The 15117-nt window shown below is 52.7% G+C and overlaps 1 protein-coding gene across 2 annotated transcripts in view; it reads right to left on the bottom strand.

The window, feature by feature from the left end:
• Window positions 1-15117, bottom strand: part of RAB11FIP4 (RAB11 family interacting protein 4) — a 149349-nt gene that overhangs the window by 35223 nt on the left and 99009 nt on the right. The window lies entirely within an intron of this gene.

Raw genomic sequence — 15117 nt, 5'->3', positions numbered from 1 at the left:
TCGGGAAGCTGAGGCAGGAGAATCACTTGAACCTGGGAGGTGGAGGTTGCAGTGAGCCAAGATAGTGCCACTGCACTCCAGCCTGGGCGACAGAGCAAGACTCTGTCTCAAAACAAACAACAGGAAAATAATAACAATAATTAAAAAGAGGTAATTCAGTTAAAATGAAGTCCTAATGGGTTGGTCCTAATGGGTTGGCCCTAACGCATTGTGACTGGTGTCCTTACAAGAGGAGATTAGGACACACACAAAGGAAAGACCATGTGAAGACACAGGGAGAAGATGGCTGTCTGCAAGCCAAGGAGAGAGGCCTCAAAAGAAACCAACCCTGCTGGCACCCTGATATTAGACTTCAGCCTCCAGAATTGTGATAAAACACACTTTGGTTGTTTAAGCTGTGCAGTCTGTGGTCCTTCACTATGACAGCCGTAGCAGACCAACAGACCAATATACCAATATCCCTTCTCCTCCCCCAGGAAGCCTATGTGGAAACCCCTACCCAAGCTCAGTCTGGATTTTTCACCCACCTTCTCACCCTGATGACAAAAACAAATTTTTTCAAGGTTAATTCAATTAAACCTTTTTTTTTTTTATTTTTTGAGATAGAGTCTTGCTCTGTCACCCAGGCTGGAATGCAGTGGCACAATCTCAGCTCACTGCAACCTCCATCTCCTGGGTTCAAGCAATTCTCCTGCCTCTCAGCCTCCTGAGGAGCTGGGATTACAGGTGCCTGCCACCACACCTGGCTAATTTTTGTGTTTTTAGTAGAGATGGGGTTTCACCATATTGGCCAGGCTGGTCTTGAACTCCTGACCTCAAGTGATCCACCTGCCTCAGCCTCCTAAAGTGCTGGGATTACAGGTGTGAGCCACTGTGCCCAGCCAATTCAACCTTTAAAGAAAACTACAGGCCGGGCACGGTGGCTCAAGCCTGTAATCCCAGCACTTTGGGAGGCTGAGATGGGCGGATCACGAGGTCAGGAGATCGAGACCAGCCTGGCTAACACGGTGAAACCCCGTCTCTACTAAAAATACAAAAAACCAGCCGGGTGAGGTGGCGGGCGCCTGTAGTCCCAGCTATTTGGGAGGCTGAGGCAGGAGAATGGCGTAAACCTGGGAGGCAGAGCTTGTAGTGAGCTGAGATCCGGCCACTGCACTCCAGCCTGGGTGACAGAGCGAGACTCTGTCTCAAAAAAAAAAAAAAAAAAAAAAAAGAGAGAGAACTACAGATGGTCCTCAACTTACAATGGTTTGACTTACAATTTTTTTTTTTTTTTTTTTGAGACCAGGTCTCACTCTGTCAACCAGGCCGGAGTGCAGTGCACCATCTCGGCTCACTGCAATGCCCCCTTCCTGGGTTCAAGTGATTCTCCTGCCTCAGCCTCCCAAATAGCTGGGATTACAGGTGGCCACCACCACACCTGGCTAATTTTTGTATTTTCAGTACAGATGGGGTTTCACCATGTTGTCCGGCCTAGTCTCAAACTCCTGGCCTCAAGTGATCCATCCACTTTGGCCTCCCAATGTGCTGGGATCACAGGCCACCATGAGCCACTGTGCCTGGGCTGACTTTGATTTTTCAACTGTATGATGGTGCAAAGTGATCCATAGTCAGCAGAAGTCATACTTTAAGTACCCATAACAGCATTGTTTTTCACTTTCAGCATAGTACTTAATAAATTACATGGGACATAAAACACTTTATTGTAAAACAGGCTCTGTGTTAAATGATTTTGCCCAACTGTAGGGTAAAGTAAGTGTTCTGGGCACATTTAAGGTAGCCCAGGCTAAGTTATGGTGCTTGGTAGGTGAGATGTAGTAAATGCATTTTTTTTAACTTATGACACTTCCAACATACAATGGGTTTATCGGGACGTAACCCCATCAAGAAGCATCTGTAACTGGATTTCTAGAACCTACTCAAGAGACTCAGGGATTTATTTTTGGTCTGTCCTAAAAAAAAAAAAAAAAAAAAAAAAGGTTGTATTCTCTTATTCTCTTTCATGATTAGTTTGAAATACAGCTGCTTCTTAAGAGATGATATTTTGTTGAAACCAAAGCTTGGTGAATCTATGATTACCAGGATAGCATTCTATAAACACTATTTATATGCCAATCTAAGTAAGTTATTTCCATTTTCTTTTTCTCTTTTTTTTTTTTTTTGACACGGAGTCTTGCTCTGTGCCCCAGGCTGGAGTGCAGTGGCGCGATCTCGGCTCACTGCAAGCTCCGCTCCCCCGGGTTCACGCCATTCTCCTGCCTCAGCCTCCCGAGTAGCTGGGACTACAGGCGCCCGCCACCTCGCCCGGCTAATTTTCTTGTATTTTTAGTAGAGACGGGGTTTCACCGTGTTAGCCAGGATGGTTTCGATCTCCTGACCTCATGATCCGCCCGTCTCGGCCTCCCAAAGTGCTGGGATTACAGGCTTGAGCCACCGCGCCCGGCCTTTTTTTTTTTTTTTTTTTGAGATGGAGTCTCACTCTGTCGCCAGGCTGGAGTTCAATGGCACGATCTCGGCACACTGCAACCTCCGCCTCCCGGGTTCAAGTGATTCTCCTGCCTCAGCCTCCTGAGTAGCTGGGACTACAGGCGCACACCATCACATCCAGCTAATTTTTGTATTTTTAGTAGAGATGCGGTTTCACCATGTTGGCCAGGACGGTCTCGATCTCCTGACCTTGTGATCCTCCTGCCTCGGCCTCCCAAAGTGCTGGGATTACAGGTATGAGCCACCGTGCCTGACCAGGTCCATTTTCTTGTGTGTTCTCTCAGTAGTATAAGTATTCTATTTTAATTTTAGAGAAGCATATGCACAGTTCAGAGACGTTAGAATTGCAAAGGCAATTTCTGTTGCCCAAAACTGTATTTAGTGTAGTTATAAAACAAATGTAAAAGGTGTTTTACCTACACAGCAACTGGTTTACAAGAGAAGAAATCAGCAGTTAGCCCTGGAGTCACAGGCCCTCACACAAGGAGCCTTTTACCCTGGGTCAGGCTGCCTCTGTGACCAGCAGCACTCAGTAACTGAACACGGTATTACCAGTTTCTCCGTGCCAGACAGTATTTCTGGCTACTTGACATCTGGAGCATTTTCCTCTCTCTGCTGTGGTCAGTGTGGGAAGGAGGACTGCTACTGCCCCTGGGACACGTGGGCACCCTGCTCAGAGGGACGCCAGCTGGCCTGTGACATGGCCCAAACCTGGGCCCCACCCCCGCCACTCCACAGCAGTCTAGAGCTGGGTTGTAACCAAGGTGCAGCTGAATTTAGCTCCGTGAATCATCTCCAAGGAAAACCCACAGAGAAAGTGACCTCACCTTTTAACCAAGTCCTTGATGGGGTATGATTGTCCCAACCAAGCCCTGGGTCCCAGATCTGAGTGCCCCGGTAAGTCCATTTCCTAAACAAAAGGGGTCTGAAGAGGCTATCTAGCCTACCCTGGGCCCTGCAAACAGAGCCAACAGCCTTGATTTTCAAATGAGAATGTGGACTTCAGAGGCAAACTGTTGGGGATTATGAAAACAGAACTTAAATTGCTTCCACATCTGGAAAACAAACCCAGCAGCCAGCCCCAAGAATTCCAGGCGTGCCAGCTCAAAGAGAAGCTGTAGGTCAGGGGAGGTATTTCCTGTTAGCTTTCAGTCCCCCATTACCTACCTGAAGCCACAAAGATCTCCTGTCTACAAACAGCTGGTAAAGTCACAGCTCAGAGAAAGAGAACAAAGTTGACATACTAGGGCGCCTACCACGTGGCCAGTCTGCTCTGTGCTTTACAGAAACGGTAAACTCCCTGCAAGTAATTATCATTTCCCTCCTTATAGATGGGGAAACGTGGCCGGGCACGGTGTCACGCCTGTAACCCCAGCAATTTGGGAGGCCGAGGCGGGTGGGTCACGCAGTCAGGAGATCGAGACCATCCTGGCCAACATGGTGAAACCCCATCTCTACTAAAAAATACAAAAATTAGCTGGACACGGTGGCACGTGCCTGTAATCCCAGCTACTCGGGAGGCTGAAGCAGGGGAATCGCTTGAATCAGGGAGTAGGAGGTTGCAGTGAGCTGAGATTGTGCCACTGCACTCCAGCCTGGTGACAGAGCGAGACTCCATCTTAAAAAAAAGAAAAAGAAAAAGAAAGGTGGGGAAATGGTGTCCAGAGAGTCTCATCCACTTTCCCCTGAAGTGCCCTACAGTTTTTCTCTTTATTCCCCTTTGGAGTCACACAAAAAGTTGGGGCCATGCAAACCCAAATCAGGAGTTCCCTAATTTCAGTCGTCCCATCTAAATTCTCAGAAAAGATTTTCCAAATGCCTTCTGGAAGCTCCAGTTCCCATGCAGCCACTGCGCCTCTGGTTCCCCTGAGGAAAGCACGGACCAGAGGTCCCAGCAACTCAAGTGTCAAAAGCGAAGTAACGGGCTGCAGTTGAATGGGGTGTATATAAAGGGCTCTCCTGGTTCTTGGAATGGGCAGTTATTTTTTGCTACAAATTATAGCTTTTCAAGATGTCGGTGTTTGAAGAGAGGGTTTAATTACTCACACAGCCAAGAGTCTGTGGGGCTTGTTTTGGGGGCTCCATACTTTACCATCATGATAAGAGGAGTGATGATAAAAATACTTCACTCAAAGTGAAGGTTTGGGAGGGAAAACAGTGGCTCAGGCCAGCTCTTTCCCCTCGTAGAGTCCACCAAGTAGGTCAGGCTCCTTTTTCAGGGGAGTGCCCTCCGAAGAGGTGACATGGAACTTTCTAGAGAGAGGCCACTCTCCAACTCAAGGAGAGTATGCCTGGATGGAGCCGATCCATGGTCCAAAGTCAGGGTGGGCTCCCACCCAACTCCTCCTCCGCCACAGAACCCTCAGGACTTGGACAGCCGGCAGGCTGCTGATGTTTACCCACAGCCAATAGGCCAAGGCTCCATGTGACCTGCCCTTCTGGAGCGGGCAGGTCAGGATCAGCAGGGTGACTCTCCTCCTCCCAACCCTGCAGGGCCTCCTGCCAGAGCCCTCGGGTTTTATAACCCTCTCCTCCTCCCTGCCCATCTTCTGGTACCTCCCATCAGCACAGAGCCCCCATGGTCTTCCCAGAAAGCTCAGTTCAGGTGTCCCTCTTTGTCCTGTGGCCTTTGCTAGACCCAGCTACCCAAGTTTTGTGTTCCAGAAGCTTCTGTCTTGCATGGGGGATTGGGGTGTGTCACTCAAGCACAGCTGGCCAGAGCTCAGCTTAGGGCCTCCGGCCAGGGCAGGCTTTCCTGCAGTGGGGACAGGTGAGAGGGCATTAGGTCTGGGGCTCACAGGGTAGAGACCCTCCCGCCCAGGGAGTCCACTGGGAACCCCCTCTAAGAGCTTATGGGCTCCCCACTGCCCACAGAACCAGGCCCAGCTCCTGAGAGCAGCTCGCAAAGCCCCTTCCAGCAGGTCTCAGCCTCAGGACGTGCTCTGCCTCTCCCCTTTCCTAGTACCCCAGGCTTCTGGGCACCTTTACTCACCTCCATGCCTCAGCACATGCTGCTTTTTATGCACGTGGGGCATAAGCACCACCTCATCAAAGAGGTGGTGCTTCGAATCTCTGACACTGCAGGCAAAATTGAGGAGGTCGGGCTACTGCCTTTCACTAGAATCTCAAGAGGGAGAGGGGCAGAGAGAAGATCTCTGAGGAAAACAAGGTTTAAAACCATCACCTGCTCTTAAAGCCTCCCTCCAGCCAGCAGTTCATGCACAGCCCCTGCTTGGGGGCCACTGTCACCTAGACATCCCCATGTGGCTATCTCCCAGTGCCTCCCCAACTCAGCCCCGACTTCCACGAGTAGCCCACACCTAACCCTCTGCACTGCTCCAGCCAGACCCTGTGCAGCCTTGTCACCTGCACCCCTGCAGGTGCCGTGCCGACTGGGTGCCCATCCCACCACTCTTCCTCCTCTCTCTCCATCCTGCCCCACCCCACTGCAGCCCAGCCATCCTGAAGGATGGGGGCCCTGACACATCCTGCTCACACAGGCCCCTGTGCCTTTGCCACTGCCCCCTGCCCAGAACGCCTGTCTCAGGAGCAGTGCCATTGGCTGGCACTCCCCGAGATCCTTAGCACCTAAAGAAGCACAAAATAGTATTTTTTCTCTTTTTTTTTTTTTTTTTTTTGAGATGGAGTATTGCTCTGTCACCCAGGCTGGAGCGCAGTGACACGATCTTGGTTCACTGCAGCCTCCACCTTCCGAGTTCCAGCGATTCTCCTGCCTCAGCCTCCCGGGCAGCTGGGATTACAGGCACCTGCCACCACGCTGGGCTGATTTTTGTATTTTCAGCAGAGATGGGGTTTCACCGTGTTGGTCAGGCTGGTCTCGAACTCTTGACCTCAGGTGATCTGCCCGCATTGGCCTTCCAAAGTACCATGGTGCCTGGCCAAAAAGAGGTCTTAAACATTTGAGAACAAGGAAAGCATGCATCTGCGAAGCACCTATCATGTGCCAGGTATTTCTGTGCATCAGCCACTGTTTAGATGAGAATACACAGGTTCAAGGAGGTTAAGTAATTCATGAAAGGCTGCAAGGCTGTGATTTGAACCAGGTCTGATTTTAACGCAGCAAGGAGGGTACAGACAATATCAAATGCTCTCAGCAATGTGACATCCAGCACCCCATGGACAACGCCATGCACTGGAGTGGACTCAGGCTGACCCTGCGGCCATGGGAACAGCAGTTAGCAACGCTGATGGTACCAGAACTTGGACTTGAGCTGAAGCTTGCAGGGACCACGGCACACTGGGTTTCTGAGGTCTGTGCCATCCAGGCCATCGGGCAGAGCCCTCCTCCCCTTTCCCACCACAGGCAGCTTCGAAGAGGCTACATGTGGGAAGACTTTACAGAAAGGGAGAGGAGAGATCTGAAAGAAAATTGCTAAAAGGAAACACATGTGAAAATGAAAACTCAGGCAAAGTGGGAGAAGGACGAGGGAAGAAGAAAGAGTGATGTCCAAGGATTATAAACTGAGTCAAGAACACCAGTTTCCCTCTGCTCCCTTGGGAAGGCCAGTGACCCACTCCCTGCCCTCATTTTCCCTCTGAACCCAGATGGAATTGGGCAGACCTTAGATGATGCCCAGCAAGAGAAACAGGGAAAGTTGCCTTGCACACAACCATGACAACTGTGGAGCCACGATTCATATGGGGTGAGGCTCAGAGAGGTCTCTCAACTTTGCCAAGGCCACACAGCTGGCGAGCCATAAAGCTGGAATCTAAGCCCAATCCAAGCTTGTCCCCTTGAATCGCATCAGCGTCCCCTCATATAATCTGCCACCACTACAAGGTGCCATCTGCTTCCCTGAAGGAACTGGACAAATTATGTAAGTTCCCCAGAGGTTACCTAGTTTCTGTTTCATTAAATCTGAGACACCTCTGAATTTACAATGCACCGTTATTTCAACTATGCCGAGAAAAAGGCGCTGTCAAATTATAATAATCCACGAATGTGTGACACATTCCAATTTAAGATGTTAAATGGAAAAAAAAGGAAAGGAAAAAAAGAATGTGCCTTAGAATCGAAAATACCATGCGAGTGTGAGTGGGGAACAGGGATTCAGTCACAGTTCCGCAGACTGTGTGTGCAGTGAAGGGCAGTCAACAACTCCACACAAGCACATGAGCACACACCTGCTGCTATAAAATCCTTCTTTGCTAACAACTGATGAAATCGTGCAGATAATCATACAAAAATGTGTTGGCCAGACCTGCCTTGTCAACAAGAACCCTCATTTCACCAGGAGGTCATCAATTCAAGGTTGCCTAACATTAGTCAGACGAGTCAGGCACGGTGGCTCATGCCTGTAATTCCAGCACTTTGGGAGGCCAAGGCGGGCAGATCACGAGGTCAGGAGATCGAGAGCATCCTGGCCAACATGGATTGCTTGCACCTAGAAGTTCGAGACCAGCGTGGGCAACATAGTGAGACCTCATCTCCACCAAATGAATAAATAAATAGCAAGGAGTGTTGATGAACCCAGCTACTCAGGCAGCTGAGGTGGGAGGATCACTTGAGCCCAGGAGGTTGAGGCTACAGTGAGCCAAGATTGTACCACTGCACTCAAGGTGGGCAGAAATGCGAAACTCTGTCTCAAAAAAAAAAAAAAAAAAAAGAATCAGTCAGGCGGAGGCTGTCCTACCCACCCAACCAGCCAGGCTAGGCCAGGCCAGCCAGCTTCGCCTGAGTGGAGCTACAGACCTCTGGGTAGCCAAGCTGGATGAGCAGGCAGGTTTGCTCCTTGGTTGACTACTAAGGGCAGTCACCCAGTGTGGCCGGGTGGTGGCACAGCCCGCACCTTTTTGTCTGGTCTTTCTCCAAATCTCCTGGGGCGTGTGGCCGGCCAGTGCCTCAGCATTTTAATAAGCCAGATGCTGCAGGCTGGCAATGGCAGACAGGCAGCACTGCTCTAAGCCAGCTTTCCCAGCTAGGCACAGGTGGATGGACAGGCAGGCCCTGGCTGGAGGCGAAGGGCAGGTGGGCCAAGGTGTGGATGGCCATCCTCCCCTTGGCAGGCCAGCCACAGCCTGGCAGCCTGAGCAGCCTGTGGAAGGACAGGCGAGGTACAGCCTCCCTCACTGAACCTGGGAAGAAGGCTGTCACCTCGGATGCTGCTTGGCATCTCATTCACAGATTGCCACGCAGATACCAGTCACTTCACCCCAGACCCGGAATCTGCATCTGCAGAGCCCGAGCAGGTTTGTTAAAAACACAGAAGCTGGCTGGGTGCAGTGGCTCACGCCTGTAATCCCAGCACTTCGGGGAGCCAAGGTGGGAGGATCACCTGAGGGTAGGAATTCGAGATCAGCCTAGGTAACATAGTAACACCTCATTTCTACTTTTTTTAAAAAAAAATTAAAATGGAAAAAAAAAGATGTAAAAACGCACAGAAGCTGAGGAAGCAGAGTTTTGCTTCTCTTGCAAAGGCTCTTGAGTAATGGAGTTCTTCCCCTGCCACCTTCCTGTTTGGGCCATGATGCTCCCCGGCAAGACATTCTGTTAGATGTGAAGGTTATCAGTCACAACAATCAAACCAGCTGAAACCTGCAGGAACTAAGAATAACAGCTCCCCCCAAAGCACAGTTTTAAGTGCTTTTCATACATTTACATATTTGAGCCTTACCACAAACCCTGTGAGGGTGGTACCACCCTCATCCTCATTTTACAGGTGGGGAAGCTGAGGCACAGAAAAGTTAAATAACTTGTCTAAGATTCCACAAATAGCAAGGGGCAGAGCCAGGATTTGAACCCAGAGACAGCCTGACTCTGATGGCATTTTGGTACCAAACTGGTCTGCGTCTCTAACCATCTAACCGTCCATGAGTGCCAACTAAGTAAGGGCCAAAACCTAGACTGGGCATTTTAAATCACCATGGCTCATTTTATTTTCACCACCACCCTGCGAGGCAGGTGCTATTATCAACCCCATTCTACAGGTTGGGCACCCCAACCCTCAGCCACCCCACAGCAGGGGGGTGGATGAACAGGAAGCCCCATCTGAATGCTGCCTGACACGCAAACACACACGTGTGTACACACACGCATATATGATCTGGGGCCCTAAACTGGACAGACTAAACCCAAAGCTGCTGCCCAAATGTGGGAGTGACTCCCTGGGGTCCTTAGGACCCCACAGAACCGTGCTGCTGCCTGCCCACAGGCAGAGGGTGTGGAGAAGGAGGCCAGGGAGAGTGAAATCAGAAGCGTGAGGTCGCTTGTCCAAAGTTCCACAGCTAGCGAGCAACAGAGCCGGAATCTAGACCCAGAAGTTTTCTGGCACCCATTTTTTCACCTTAAGGAAACAGGCATTGGGTGACAGAGTGTGGCATGAAGGTGCCTGTGTCTTAGGTAGGCATTTCTTCCAGGAAAACCTGGGAGCAGGGGGCAGGGACTTGCTACTATTCTCGCTCCTATTCTAGGAGAGAGACTTGAGTCTGGTCTGGTGCAGAGGGCAGACATCCCTCAGCTCCCTTACCCCAAGTTCACTGGAGCAGCAGCGGCTATTTGAAATGTAGGTTCCCTTTTCATGGTGTCAGGCTTACAGAGCGCAGAGGAAGGTGGGGGTGACCGCAGATGACTGAAGAGAGAGGGCCCGCCCACTCTCCCACACTCCAGTTCTGTTTAGGCCTTCCTCTTTCTGGTCCCTCAAAAGAGAAAGGCTCCCATGAGCAGAGCCACGGATATTAATAACTTCTACAGAGCTTTGTTTGCATCTGAATTAATGTTTACGTTGTTGGGAAAGAACCCACTTGTCTGGGAAGATGAAGCAGGTTAAATCAATTAAAAATGTGACCAACATTTGGAAAACTTCCCATTTCTTAAGGGAAGTCAAGAAGTGGGTTTGGAAATGCTGGCATGACTAGCACTGGCCTGCCAGGCGGATCTGGGCTGGAGGTCACCCAGACCCCACAGCTCTGGGCCACAACAGCCACCCCTCTGACCTTCATACGACCTTTGTAGGCTGCACATCTTTCTGGTTGCCTGTGTCCTCCTCCCCGTCTCATCTCCTTTCCAGGTCATGGGACAAAGTGAAGAAGCAACCACCCAGGCTTTCTGGGTGCTCAAGAGGGTTCTGAGAATCTGAGCTCTTGGTCATCAATGCTCTTGAGGGGGGCTCAGCTTCTGAAGCACCAAGACACTCGGGACCCCTCTGAGCAAGGCCAGCTGGGCGCCCCCAGCATCCACTCAGCCTTGAATGGGGTCCACAGAAACTGGCCAATGACAAATTCCATTCACTTAACAGTATTATGATGAGGCCGCAAACACTTGGGGAAGGACTGCTATGTGTAGTCAGACACTCGGCATGAGAAAATGAGAAAATCCCTCCAAATGAAAGCAGATAAGGGTGCTGTCCAGGCTTTTGGGGGCACCTTCTCTGCAGCCTGCCACCCAGTGTGGGCTCCAGACCATGCTGCTTGGAACCATGGTCAGGCCCAAAGCTGCAAATCCTCCCAGGAGAACACGTGTTGGCCAAGAGAGGTAGCCGAGACACCCTGCTGAAGCCCCACCCACCAAAAACTCAGAGGGCACCCCAACCCTCAGCCACCCCACAGCAGGGGGGTAAACAGGATGCCCCATGTGAATGCTGCCTGACACGCAAACACACACGTGTGTGCACACACGCATATATGATCTGGGACCCTAAACTGGACAGATTAAACCCAAAGTCGCTGCTCAAATGTGGGAGTGACTCCCTGGGGTCCGTAGGACCCCACAGAACCGTGCTGCTGCCTGCCCACAGGCAGAGGGAGTGGAGAGGGAGGCCAGGGAGCTCTTGAGGATCAGAAAAGAGATGAGGAGACAGCCTGGGTGCCACGGGCCAGAATGTGGAAAACACAGGCAGGCTGCTGGCTGCTTTATGGGCCTTGAGAGCAGGACCTATCCCTACCCGACAGGAGCTGACCCGTGGGAACAGCAGGCAGGCACAGGCAGCTGTCGGAGACGTGGCTATATGCACATCGCCGGTGTGCCCTTTGCTGGTTTGATTCATGGGGTGGCAACAGCATAGTCTGGCAAGAAGTGTTTCCACGTTCAATGGACAGGCTCATCTGACCCAACTCAAGCTGAGGCAGGGAAGTCCGTGGCAGCCGTGGCCACAGATGCCTGTCCTCCAGAAATGCCTCAAGGCCCAAATCCCCTTGATGCGGAGGTTCTGAGGAGGGCAGAGCAATGGAAGGCAGCTCATGCCTGTGGATTTCTAGTCTCACTTGTACTGTCAGTCCCCCCTTCTCCTCCTCCTGGGATTCTGGGTTGTCACGGCATTGGGTGGTCCCCCATCTCTCTGAGCTTGTCCTCTGTCCCCCCAGCCCTGGCTTGCTCTCCAATCACATCCCGTCTCGTAGTTCTGTGAACATAGCATGCCAGCCACGGTCCCACCTCAGGGCCCTTGCAGTTCCTCTTTTCTCTGCCTGTACCTCTTTTGTTGGGATGTCACCTTCTCAGTGAGAACTTCCCCATCTGACTCTGAAACCCAGCACTCCCTCCCCTACCCTGCTTTCCCTCCTGCCAACTCCCATGCTCCGTGTTTTACTGGTCTACCTGTCTCACTACCATCCTGCGAGCTCCTTGAAGGCAGGGGCTCTCATCTGTTTTGTTCACTGCTGTATCTCCAGTGCCCAGCACAGAATCTGGCACAGAGTAGACAACCAAGTATCTGGTGAATGAATTCAGTACCACTTGCCCTGTACTAGGCAACATGCTAGGGGCTGAGCAAACAGAGATGGAGAAGCCTCTGGGTCCTGAAACGCCTCCTCATGAGGAAGACTGTGGTACCATTCAGGGGCAAAGATCATACAACATCCAGGAAGGCACCAGGTGGGCCTGCCAAATCAGCATGCCTGTTTTCTGGTGTCTAACTGGTATAGACAGGACCACCCAATAATCCAGCCACGAGACCTGAGGCAAAGTAACTGGGCAATGATTTTCGAGGCCAGTGTTTGATGCCATAAGTGCCCAGTTCCTGAGTCAAGAGCCAGCAGAGCTGACCCAGAGGAAAACAGAGTCCAGCCCCAGGGGTTCCGTACGCCTGGCAAGGCCAGGGCACTGTGTTCCACTGCTAACACCAGGCAGCAGGCACGACCAGATAAAGATGCTTCGGCTGGGTGTGGCGGCTCATGCCTGTAGTCCCAGCACTTTGGGAGGCTGAGGCAGGCATATCCCTTGAGCCCAGGAGTTTAAGACCAGCCTGGACAACATGGCAAAACCCCATCTCTACAAAAACAAAAATTAGCCAGATGCAGGGTGGCACACATCTGTAGTTCCAGCTGAGACTGAGGTGAGACGATCGCTTGTGCCTGGGAGGGTGGGAGGCTGCAGTGAGCCCTGATCACACCACTTCACTCCAGCCTGGGCCGTAAAGCAAGACCCTGTCTCAATTAAAAAAAAAAAAAAAACCTTCCCTTTCAAACACAATGAGCCCTGTGCCAGGAGACAGCACGCCCTTTCCCGTTCAGATACGCCTGCCTTCTGGGAACTGCTCACCCGCTATTTCATTGGGAGCCTCTCCTGCCCCCTTCACCCCCTCCTTACCCATACCTAAAACATATAAAGTGACATTGCGAAGGCCCCTCAGAACAGAATCAGTTGTGGAAAATCTCAGCATAACAGGCTGCCCAGAGCGGGGACTGCCAGACACCTGAGGGTGCGGATGAAAGAGGAAGCTATGAGGGCCCCAGGTGAACCGCCAAAGAGAAAACCTTGGGTCTGAAGCAGCCTGCCTACCAGGAGAAGTGGCGAGGAAGGCTCCAGCATGCTTTAGGAGGGGCGCAGATGGTCGGGAGGGAGAGTGGGGGCCAGTGGAGTGTCTCAAGCTGCAGCCCACAGTCTTCCAAGTGCAAACTGCCCCTGGAACCCCGAAGGAGGTGGCTTAGAACCCAACGGTCCCTCTAATTTCTTCTGCTTTTCCTCCCTCACTTGGCTGAAAGTCCCTCCCAAGGGCAGGCTCCAGGCAGTCTCTCCTACAGACCTCCCTTAGGGCAAAGGTCATGCCTTCCAGCAGGCTTACCTGGCCTGGCTAGTTCCGTCCCTCGCCTCCGGCCCAGTCTTATCTCTTCTACTGGCCTTAGTCATTTACTCCACCCCCTTCACCGAAGTCCAGGCCCCCCCTCAAATTCCGAAGCTGTTCACTACCCGTTTGTCCAAGCGGTGCTGCCTCCTACAGTGAAGAACCCAAGCGGCTTCCCTCGCCCCGGCAGGCCACACTCTCCCCTGTGAAGTCACAGGGACCTCAAAGACAACTGCAGGCAATTTGCAATCAACTTAGAAGAGCGGGGCTGGCCCAGAGCAGACCCAGTATTCAGACTCCCTGAGCTTGCAAACACCTTGAGGGCAGGGAAATGTCTCGTACGTAATGTTCCCTGGGCACATAATCAACAGTCCCCGAAAGCCAGAAAGGAGGGTAAGGTTTGGGCCAGTGCCAGGGTGCCAGCACCTGGGGGAGACCCCAATCAAAGGCAGCGCGACTCAGGCACCCCATCAAGGTAGGCTAGTTGGTAGGGGGAGGATATGGGAGGGGGAGTGTGAGAGCTCCTATTGCAGAGGTCTACTGGCACACAATTAGTACTGCCTCCGACCCCTTTGGGTCTCCTTTTTCCCATCTCAGCAACCACTGTAACCACCTTTCAGCTGGGGCAGGACCTGGGGATGTTCCAAGGAATGTGCCTGCCCCACTGCTTTTCAGCGTCCCAGGAGCCCAAGCCACTGCCACCTGCCGCCTGCTCTGGGAGGGCAGGACAGAGATTTGGTGGATCACCAGGAACCAGCCCAGGGTGCTGCCACTTCAAGACCTGATGGAGGCTAAGTGCAGAGACAGGACCCAGACCTCTCACATCGCTTTGAGAAGGAAGGTATAAATCAGTCAGTCAAGGAAAACTGACATGGCCCTCGGGGGAGTGAGTTGTCACTTCCAGTCCTCCGTGGGAGAGCAGGGTGAGGGGAAAGGGAAAGAGGAGGCACTGGAGTTAGCACGGGCGAGGAGTGGGGTCCGGGGCTGTGTCGGAACCCGGTTTCCCACAGCACAGACACGCTCTCCAGAGACTGCGCCGCCAGGACCTCGGAGACACTTGTCGCCCGCACAGAGAAGTGGCTGTGCCAACAGCTCCCACCACCGGGGGAGACCGGCCGCCTCGAGGGCCACAACACACCTCCCGCCACGGCAGCTTCTCGGCTAGAGAGAGGCAAGGCCCTGTCCCCCACCACGACCTGGGCTGGCCCCGAGGACTCCCCCACTCCACCCGCCCAGAGGGACGGGGGAAGCCAGAAAACAGGCTCTGTGCAGCCGCCAAGAGCTACAGAAAAACTTCGCGGCGCTCCGCCCCCTCGGGGACCCGGCCAAGGGTACGGCGTTGGGGACCACGCCGGTCCCGCAAGGGCAGGAGGGCAGGGGCGCTGCGGACCGAGGTGGGGCGCGCGGTCGGGTTCCCACGGAGGCGCCCCAGCAAACGAGCCCCCTTTCCAGCCCACCAGAAGCACTTCCTGAAAGCGCGCTGGGGAAGGAGCCGCCACCCGCGCACCTGGCAGCGGCTTCTACCCGCGGCCGAGCGAGACGGCTCAGGTAACCCGACCTCTCAGGCCAAGTCCGCACTCCGCCAACTTCCCGGGGCCCGGAACCCGGGGCCGCG

The sequence above is a fragment of the Macaca mulatta genome, chromosome 16, assembly GCF_049350105.2.
Source record: "Macaca mulatta isolate MMU2019108-1 chromosome 16, T2T-MMU8v2.0, whole genome shotgun sequence".
NCBI lineage: Eukaryota > Metazoa > Chordata > Mammalia > Primates > Cercopithecidae > Macaca > Macaca mulatta.
This window is presented reverse-complemented; position numbering and strand designations above follow the sequence as displayed.